Here is an 11,229-nt window from a genome sequence, read left to right on the forward strand (position 1 = left end):
GTATATAGGAGTAATAATACCAATGCTGCCTAACCACAAGAATTCTTGTGACAATTGCAAAAAAAATACATTTGTAAATTTTAACATTATTCAGGGATGAGTAATTTTCTGTTCATATCTCACCATCATTTTTTCTGCCTTCAAAATAAAATTCTTTTTGTACCTGTAAGAAATATTTTTTTAAAAAATCCAGAGGGGTTCCAAATTTTGAACAGAGTTAAAATTAAAAATTTGAATATTATAACATTCAATAAAAACATTAGCATTAGAGCAAGGCCTATCTATATTAATTCTTTTGAAGAAAATCATTCATCTATAAACTTTGATACAAATAGATCCTTGACACTGGAAAGTAGTTGAACTAAAACTGCACATTCAAAGGATTAATGGAGTAGCCACTATCACAGAGCAGGTATCATAAGAAGTTTCCCACCTGACGTAAGGAAGGGTAATTTGTTCCCGTAACCTCAAGAGTGATTCATTTTTAATTCTTTATTAAACCTCACAAAATAATGTATGATGTTTCCATAAAACTATGCACAAATGTGAGCTGCCTCACACATGGTTCCGTTTATTTTGCATTTTAGTGCTTTGTTCTTTTTCCTCTTTCCTCATAGATATCACAGGTAATTATGTAGGTCAGGCAAGAAAAAACAATGAGAATACCTTTGTAAGATTTGGCAATATTTAGAACACAATGCCAATTTCAATGAAGTCAATATAGCCTACAGTCAGATGGTCATCTAATTTGAATATTGGAAAAAAAATATCTATCTGTATTTTGGTACCTATCACATTGTTATGTGCTAAATATAAAAATTAATTAATTAGATGCTAATTAATTTGATTGATAGCTTTGCAAATTGATCTTGACAGAGGTACACTAGCTTCCTAATAGTATATTTACATTGTCAGCTGAGAAGGGAAAAGATAATTATGTAAAATATGGTTTCTTTTCTTTTCTTTTTTCTATTTGTGTTTGCATTTCTAACTTTGGTCTTGGAAATGTTGGCTCATACTTGCATAATGACACTCTTGTGAAATTAAGAAAAAAGTCCATGCATTTTTAAGTAAAATATAGCAATCTAAAAGACATGCCATCTTATTTTGTTTTTGTTGATACCAGCAGCATGAACCAAGGGAATTGCTTTACATGTTCAGATTTGAAATGTGTTGTCAAACCCAAAATAGCAACAATAAACATAGTACTTGTGGTAGAATTTGGAAAAAGAAAGTTTAAGGAACATTTTTCCAAAATTAACTTCCAGCTGTGGCTCTAAAGGCAAGGGAAACTCCCAAACGTAAAGGAAAAGAAATTCACTAATCCTGGAGTAATATTGCTGTGAATAATCTGTTGGAATCTTTTTTCCCCATAAAGTCATAATGCCAAGTGGATTTTTGGAAATAAAAGAAGACATAAAATATGTTACCACTGAAGGAGAATCAGTTTTTCAATGCTGTATGGGAGAGAAATGCAGATAACTACAACCCCAGAGAAATGACTCACCACTCTTCTGTTTCTAGAAGATGATTCATCAGCTCCATTTACTTTACAAATAGCAAGAGAACCTAAAGTAAAGGAAGAGGAGGAAAGAAAAGCAGACAGTTAAAAGCACCCAGTACATATTACTTTTTCACAGCATACTTATTTCTTCTTCTTTTTGTAAAATCTGATAGTGAAGAGGAAACAAAACAATGAGAAAAAATAGGGAGCCTCCCATGTATCCCTCATACCGTAACAGAGAAAGAGTGGCAGAATGTCTGACATTGGTGAGGTTTCTCCCCAACCTTTTTATTAAGGTTTCTCTAAGCACTATTGCTCATATGGAAGAAGAGGTGTACTCAGAATCACGGAGAAGAGCTGGGTGCAGTGGTACACACCTGTAATCCCAGAGGCTCAGAAAGAAGAGGCAGGAGGATTGTAAGTTCAAAGCCAGCCTCAACATCTTGGGGAGACCCTGTCTCAAAATAAAAAATAATAAGGGATGGGAATGTGACTCGGTGGTGAAGTTCCCCTGGGTTCAATTCCTGATATTGATATAGATATAGATACACACACACACACACACACACACACACACACACACATATATATATATATATATGTATATGCGTAACACACACACACACACACACACACACATATATATCATGAACAGTGGTTCACTGAAATCTCCAAATGTCCCCACAGCTTTCTCACACTCACTATTTTATAACAAATGAAAGTCATTTTTTTAAAATTTCTAATGTGTTCTCAGATAAAAGCACTTTGAGAACTAAGGCTCTAAATAGGTTTCCCGTTACCTGTAGATAAGTATAGGTAGGTATGTTTAGATATGCTACCTCATTTGTTGGATCTCATTTAAGAAAACAAAAACCAAAGTTATCTGTGTGCAAACAAGACAAAAAAAAAAGCAACTTCATTTTCTTAATCACATCTGGTATAGGAAGATGACTGTTTAAAAGAGTAATAGATCAACCCTTTGATAAATTATGTTGCTTTTCCTGATACAGATTCAGCAAAAAAGAATGAAGGTATCAACTTGAACCCAACAATAAAGCCTGGATCTGATATTTCTCTAAAAATTAGTCTGCTAACTAAAAAAGAAAGTTCAGTTCACAAGATAATTCCAAAGATATATTTGGACTATATAATTCCTAATATAATTACTCAGAATTATTTTAAATCTAAAGGAAAAAATTCATATATACATTTTACAATAATATAGCAAGTCTTCAGATAATCATAATTAAGCCTGCTCAGGACATGAGCAAGGGTTTCACATCCTTAAATTTAGAAATGATGTCTGTCTTGATTTCTATTTTAATCAAATTGGTTAAAAAATAATTTAAAATATTTCTTTTTTTGGGGGGAGGGGGTGTGATGGGGTTTGAACTCAGGGGCACTTGACCACTGAGCCACATCCCCAACCATATTTTGTATTTTATTTAGAAACAGGGTCTCACTGAGTTGTTTAGTGCTTTACTTTTGCTGAGGCTGGCTTTGAACTCACAATCCTCCTGCCTCAGCCTCCTGAGCTGCTGGGATTATAGGCATGAACCACACATCGGGCTAAAATAATTCTGTTTTTGCATTAATTTTTATTGGTGCACTATAATAACATATAACGCAAGATTCATCATTCCATATTAATTTGTACACATAACCTAGTTTAGTAGAATATTTATTTAACCTAGAAGAGTTTAAAAAAAAACTGGGGGGGGGGGTATGAGATCTTCACTGGCAAGACTGTTAGAAAGGAATTCTCTGCACATTGCTATTTGTTTAAAAGCAAGCTAGCAGCAACAATTAAAATAAAATATACACACAAGAGGATAATTCAGAAGAACAGAGAGCAAGCTGAGAGCACGTAATCCTGGGGAAGGACTGAGGAGAGAGTGACAGGAAGGAAGATGCGAAACCCATTGTGAAAGGCTGGAGTTCAGAAAGAGGCTTTAGAGGGGCCTGTATTTGGAAATCCAGAGGAAGATGATGGACTTAAGCATAAGTTTCAGAAGTACAGTGGAGAGAAAGTGGTTTGAGAAGGGCATTGAGGGCTGAGGGATGGAGTAAGTGTCCTCACTCTCAGGCATAGACTTGCAGTAAATGGTGATAAAGTGAAGGCAACAAGGCATTTACTATGAAGTGAGAGTGGAAAACCTGCATATATTTCTGGGTGGAAAGTTAGAGGCTATTAAGGTAAGAGAGTAAAGATAAGGAATGAATGATGCAGTTGAGGGACCATGCTTCTAGAAGATTTAAGAAGATAGAAAAATCAGTACAGAGAAAGCATTACTACCCTTAGAGATGAGGAATACCCCTTCCACCAGGAATCTCCTCATATTCTCCTTTCTTGTTGAAGACCTGATGGGAGGAAGGTGAAAACTCAGTAGTGTAAGGGGACAAATGTAGTCATGCTGAGGGGCAAAGATGTAGCACTGGCAAGAATGTTCAAAGGGAAGGTTATGGGAAGCAACAGGGAGAAGACAGCCATCCGCAGGCCAAGGAGAGATACCAGGGTCAGATCCTTCCCTCACAGCCCTCAGAATGAACCATTGATGGCTCCTTGATCTTGGACTTGCAGCCTCCAGAACTGTGGGCAATACATTTCTATTAAGCTGCCAAGCCACAGAAAAGCTGCAACTGATGCTCCCATAGTCTTAGGAGAGGCAATGGATGGGTCAGAATGTCTGCCTCATGAAGCAGTTGCTTTTCCATGCCTGAAGAATTGAAGCTAAAAGTGGTGAACGTGTTCCTTGGGATGCACCCCCAGGAAAGTGCAGGTGCAGAATGGCCATTGAAGAAGAAATGTCTCTCGTTCATAGAAAACATACATTTTTGCACTGTTTCAAATAATGACTAAATATAAGAATAGCTCTTAGACGAATTTTTGCTCTTCATATTTGGAAAAGTTGATTACCATAAAGAGGTTTTAAAAGACTTTGTTTTGTGTATATGTTATCTCTGATTTTGACAATGTCTTAGAGCAACATTTTATTTTCATGTCGCAAGACAGATGTAACTAGTTTAAAGGAATCAGATAATGCTTTAGTTTTGCAACAACATATCACATTTTTTTTCCCAACAGTTATAATCAGGGCAGGGGATATAATGCCGAGTTTATTAACCAAATAATTCAAAATATTTCGCATTGTCAAAATAACTATACAAAAATATTGGAAGTAATGTTGTATAACTAGCTAGCATATAAAAATCATTGACTTAACTTTTCAGGTATTTATATTTTATATACCCATAAAATAAGAAAACTCATGAAAGTACCATAAAATGAGCATCAGAATATAACATACACAGGTTGGGGATCTGCACACTTTTTTATAACTATGATCATCTTTAAGCTCAAAGCCAAACATGCAAATTCTAACATTTTCCCTAAATCTGATACATAACCCGGAGTCTTTCTGAGAGACTAAAAATAAGCACAATGTGAAAAAGAAACAATTCTAAATTCCACATGTGATAGGTGGAAATGAACCCCAAGAAATTCGAATTCGGCTAATGGGTTTATGGTGGTCAATCCAGAGAATTAAAGATCCTTAGGCTTCATCAGAAGCTCCTCTGCCTATTTGAAACTGTATCCCGTTGCCGGGTTAAGGTTTTGCATTTTTAAGAGGCTGTGGCAGGTGCTTGCAATATGCACACTGAGGTTTAATTTCCATCTGGGTGAAAAAGAAGTCAGCTGCCTGAGGCTGAGGCTTATTTGCTGTGGACACAGGTAAATTTGCTCAAAGTACTCTAAGTGTAAAGAGAATAAAGGCTTAGTTGGGTAAAGAGGGAGCACGAAAACTCACTGGGATTAGAAATGATGGGTTAGGCAAATATTCTTTACAGCATGTGATATTTGCCATATGGAAATGAAATGCAGATCAGAAAAACAACCTCATGAACTTCTTAAATCGCAGTGTCTCCTAAACTTCCTTTAAACTGAAACATCTAAGTTACATTTCTATGCAGTTTGAGTGTACTAAAGTTAACATAACTATGAGATATTTTTAAAAACTCTATAGATGGGGTTTTGTTGTTGTAAAAAAGCACTTTGTTGAAGAGAATTATATAGTGAATGTCAGTAACATTAAAAAAGACTTTCTGAAAAAATTAATAGAGAATTCATTTTGTTAACAAACTTGCTTTTGCAAAAGGAGTTACAAAACTTCTCAATGTTTAACTGTGGTTTGATGAATCATGACTTTAAAATTTTCCCTGAGGTACAGAAGTTGTGGAGGGAGATTGTGGGAGATTGCATAGTTTTGTTTGTATCTAAATAATGAAAAAATAATACTATTTGGTTTTTATGAAACATTTCTTTATTTACTTTTTATTACTTTATTTACTTTTTTCATTAAAATGAAGATATTTAAAAATAAATTAAAAGCTCTTAAAAATATTTTTTTTTTCAAGTGACTCATTTCACTTTAAGAAGTGGTAGAAAAGCCACATTTCCCCCCAAGGGAAGTTGCCCAGAATTGCTTAAAGTACTTCTGACTTAAATAAGTTGCAGTGCTTAATAAATTACAATAAAGTTATTTCAGCTATTGAGACATAGCATTCTTTATTTTTGCTAGTTTTACAGAGGCTCAGAAAAGACTTTAATTTCTAGAGCAAGGCATTCTGTGACTTGAAGCTCTCTCTGCTGATTTTGCTCCCCCATATTTTAAGACTCAGCTCCCCAGTTCTCTAGAGCAAAACTTCAAGTCTCTGTAGAAATAAATGTTGCTTCTGTTGAAAGCAAACAGCATATTGGTGGGATCTTGAATAAAGAATTATTTTATTATAATTTGTAGTGTATCTGTTTTATGCCATCTCTCTACTAGATTGTTTCTTTAAAATTAATTCTTATTCATATCCAAATTATCTGCAGGGCTTTGTCTGTTGTAGGTGCACATATGAAATACTCAACCGTTATTCAATTGTTTAACAGAATGATTCAAATCTACCCAGTAACTGTGTGTTAACTCCTCAAAACTTGTTACCAATAACATAGAATTTGGTGCTTTGCCTGGCACTGGGGATTCAGTGATAGACAAAACAGAAGATCTACCACCCTCACAAACACATTCTAAGGACACAATCACTACATTATGTCAGAAAGGTAAGTTTACCCTTTCACCCTAATGTTTTCCCATAGTCTGTTCACACATAGTGCAGTGCAGACTGAAATCAGACTTTTGCCTTAGGAGGTGATGGAAGATTGTCGCAAGGCTTAGCTCCTATATTTACAATTGTAGCCAATATTCGCAGTTACAAAAAAAAAAAAAATACTCTAAGATCCCAACACAAAGGCGGTAATAATTAGATCTTTGAGGGCATCCGAATTCAATTATCTGCCCTTTGTGGCCATGATGCAAAGACAGCACATCCATCTATCCATCCCCAGTGTGGGCCTTAACAGGAGACTTTGAAAAACCACTATCAGTGTTGTGTCCAAGAGACAGAAGGACTAACTCATCCCTCGGGGCCAACAGGAGCAGGGGCTTAGAGGAAGGGGATCAGTAGAAGGTCAACTAAATCCAGCAGAGGGCCAGACGCCCAACTCATCATATTTTGTGTGAATATGATGGATGAGTATGATGTGTGAGTATGATGGTTGAATATGATATTGAGCTCTTAAAATAGACTGGGAAATAACAATTAGACTTGACTAGGGAGGAGATTAGAGAAATAGGTTCAAGAGGACACTGGAAGGGGCCTTGGCAATTGCCCAGGAGGAAAGTGCCTTAAGCAAGGGAGTTTGTCACAATTGTAAAGTTAATTAATCAGTCTGTAATATAAAGAGTGTGTTTGATATTATTGATTTTTATTTTAAAATACAAGTCACCTGGATTACTCAGGATTGCAAGTGCAGCAATTGTACAACAAGGAGTTCAGGCAATGGCGGGGTATCTATGAAAAGTGAAGGGTTAAACCAGACCCTCAGAATCTTTTGGGATCAGGAATTTGAATAATGTTAGAAGTTTCTTTTTCTTTCTCTTGTCTCTGCATTTATCAAACTTGTTTTTGTTCTCACAGTAATAAACATGACATTCAACATTTCTGTTCTTGCTTCTCAGAGCTTCAGTAACATCTTCTTTCTTCCCCTATTTGAAGAAATGAAAATAAAAATCCCATGGAAATGTTTCGATTGACCTAACTTAGATCTGACTTAAAATAATCCACTGTGGACAGAGAGCCTTGATTAGAAGACTCTGCAGAACCAGTTGGTTGGTTTTACCCAAAACAAGACAGAGTTGTTCATCCATAAGGCACTGGAAGAGTTAGAATTTTAATACTAGTGAAGGCTGCTTCTTAGACAAAATAATGAATTCTATATCGCCTTATGGCAGTGGAATCCACTGTCTTCCTCAGTAACTCATATCTGGAAAGGTTTTAAAACCATAACCATCCATATAAAATTGATCATCTTGTTTTCCTCTTGATATAGCTGAAAAAAAAATTCTTGTGTAACCAACATAGTGACTTATAGTAAAGACAGAATTTTTAAAACAGATAAGAAATATAGTATGTTGCTCCTATAAGTAATAGTAGACATAAAATAAATTTTTTCCATGATCCTGACTTTATTTTTAAAAATCCCATTTTCAGAATAAATATCATCTCATGATTATTCCAACTTTAAAGATAATTGGTTTAATGCTTTATGTAGTCGATGTTTTTTGCAAAAATACCAAATCATGTAACATCTTGTCATGAACAGCTACACATGACAAAAATTTTAAAATTATAAAACTCGAGTTTGGTTGTACCTCTGTATAATTGTTAGTAGAATCTCATTTCATTCACTTATTCTCTGTCTTAGTAAAATCTCAAGAGGATAGGCAGATGAAGACGACCCCCATGCCAATGTTCAATCACCCATGTAATCTTTTGTGGTTTTTGTTTTTTAATTTTCCTTTAATCATAATACTTTCCATTCATTAATGAGGGTTCTATTATATAATAATTTCATTTTATCGTGGTTGACTACCATATACTTTGTCAACCCAATTCAATCACAATATGATATAAAATAGCCATCGGGCTAGATTGATTAATATTGAATAAGGTATACTTAGTTGCCTATATAGAGCTACTAAGAGTCAAATAAAATAAAGATCAAAACTTATTTTCATGATCTTTCATCAGGCCCCCAAACATAGCATGATTGAGAAAATGAGTACTATTAAAAACATAGTTTTTGTCAGGTCATAACTAATTTTGAGCATTCTCCCAATTTCGGTTATACTTGTTGCTTAGCTTAAAGGTCTATTTAAAATCACAGGGGATAAGAATTATCCAACAATAGTTTACAGTCTACTCAAAGTTCATATTGATGGTAGGTTCATATCGATGATATAAATATACTTAGGAATAATTAGGGGTGTTCTTTATTTTACATTTAGGAAAAAAAAAAACACTTCTCATGTGGTATCTCAGATTTATGGTTAGTTGAGTTCTTAGGATCCACACTTAACTCAATGGCATATTTACCAAATCATTTTTGTGACTGTAACTCTAAAACAATATATGTGTCATTGACACCAAAAGAAGATTTGATCCAGGTCCTGAAAAATAGAAAGCAATTTCCCAAAGCCTTGGAAGATTGATGTGCAGCATTACATGTAAATATTGTTTTAAAGGAAGACAATATACACTTCAAAAGCATTTATTTTCTGCTAAGAAATGAGGAATACATCGTTCCAATGAAAGAACAATGTATCCTTTCTATGAAATCTAGTAACTTGCTTTCCTTTATTTTCATGTATTGCTGAGGCTCTCAGCCAACATCCCCACAGTAAAACCTTTTTTTTCCCTAAGAGTTCATCTTTTCTCATCACATTTTTTGCTACCTGAAGTAGTGATCCTCTTTTGCATATGTTCATTGCACTTGAATAAAGGAAATTTATGGTTTCAGGTAGAACTCTCTGTGATGAAATAGATGTATTTTTCTATTTCTATGTATACGTCTATTACATCAATGCTGAGAATGTATTTGTAACATCTCTAATACTTGCCAACCTATTTTTAACTGACCTTGTTTATTAAAAGCCTATTGTCCTGATTCTGTACCTAGGTTCAAATGAAGTCATACTTTGAAGATTCAAGGAAACACTTTTCCTCTCAATTTCATTTCTGAGGAAGAACACAAACACACATTTTGTAAAATGAAAATATGAGTTTCATCTGTTGCCTTAATGTCTAAAAAGACCTAAAATGGGAAAATAGACATCCTTTCCTGTCCTTTCTCTCTCTCTCTCTTTCTTTTTTTCTCCCTTTCTCATACTTCAGTTAATAGTGACATCTTGTTCTTTCTCTCCCACTCTATATTCTGAGCCCCATGTGTCCTCATCCTAGTGAGACCCTTTCTCTATAATTTCCCAAACACTTTAGATTCCAACTTGTGCTCATTTGGTTGTTCTTTGGAATGATACTTCCCTATATTTTCCATAAATCTTTGCATTTTTTCAAGCCCAACAGTAACCCATGCTATATACTCCCTAGCTTTCTGATTCAGTCCTTTGAAAATTCTTATTCTATTTTTTATGAGCGTTTCATGCTTCCATAGTCTTAGAAATTCCTTTAGAGTACTCACTGTTTTTAATACTTCTTTAATTTAAACCTCAGGACTTTCATGTTAGAAATTATAATTGCCATTTCTCTAATGAGAAAAAATTAAATGAAACTCACCAAATTTCATGCTTTTTCCCCCTAAAAGTGAATTGAGTGACAATATTTGAATTCAGGCAAGATAATTTTCTTCTACACTGACTTCGCTATATACTAGATATTTGAATTAATTGTTACATATATCCAGTTGTGATTATGAAAAAATATATGAATATATAATTGTGACTTAAGAAAGATTGTGCTGAAATTCTATTTACTGAATTGCTGCAAATGTCTAGTTACTGTGCAGTTTTGTCTGTAATTATGTGTTTGATTTCTGTCTCCAAAAACAAACTGTAAATTTATTGATTTCTTATGTGCCTCATTTCCTAGCACAGTGTCTGGCACATAGTAGACACATAATAAATACTTGTTAAATAATTTATAAATGAGGATATGATACTTAAAGGAGGTTATTTAGACTAGGGCTTCTTAAATAATAAATAATCACACAGAACAATCTGGCTTAGCTTTCACCACTGGGAAGCTGATACTTCCTGAAAGAAAATCTGCTTGGACAGTATCAAGGGGAGCTGATTCTGATCTGTTCTATATTTCAACACAAGTTTCATAAATGATAAGGAGACATAGAAAATTTATATCTATGAAATCAATTCTAGTTTCAGTTTCTGCATTCTAACATTCTTCTTGTTTTCCATTTCTTCATCTTAAAGTGAAATTCTTCGCTGTGAATGATAGTGATGATAATAATGAAGCATGACATTGTTGTTTAATAACCTGTCACAGACATGTTATTAACAGGCAACATTTGTAATAAGGAGATTTAGAATGATCTCATAAGGATAAATAAGAATTACTTGGATATAGTTTTAAAAGTTGATGAGAAGGTGGCAGGGTGGGGTGAGGAACATGTTGAGGATGAAACTAAAAAGAGGATCAAATATAAAAGAAGTACTGCCTGCCTCAGAGGAGTTCCTGGATAAATCCTATACACAGGACACATGCAGAGCTACTTGAAATCAAGTGAAGGGGCAGGGGAGCCAAGCATCCTGGCATAACCAAATGAGCTCTGTTTCTTTAATGCTCTGGATACTGGATAAAACACA

Source organism: Marmota flaviventris, chromosome 13, assembly GCF_047511675.1.
Source record: "Marmota flaviventris isolate mMarFla1 chromosome 13, mMarFla1.hap1, whole genome shotgun sequence".
Taxonomy (NCBI): domain Eukaryota; kingdom Metazoa; phylum Chordata; class Mammalia; order Rodentia; family Sciuridae; genus Marmota; species Marmota flaviventris.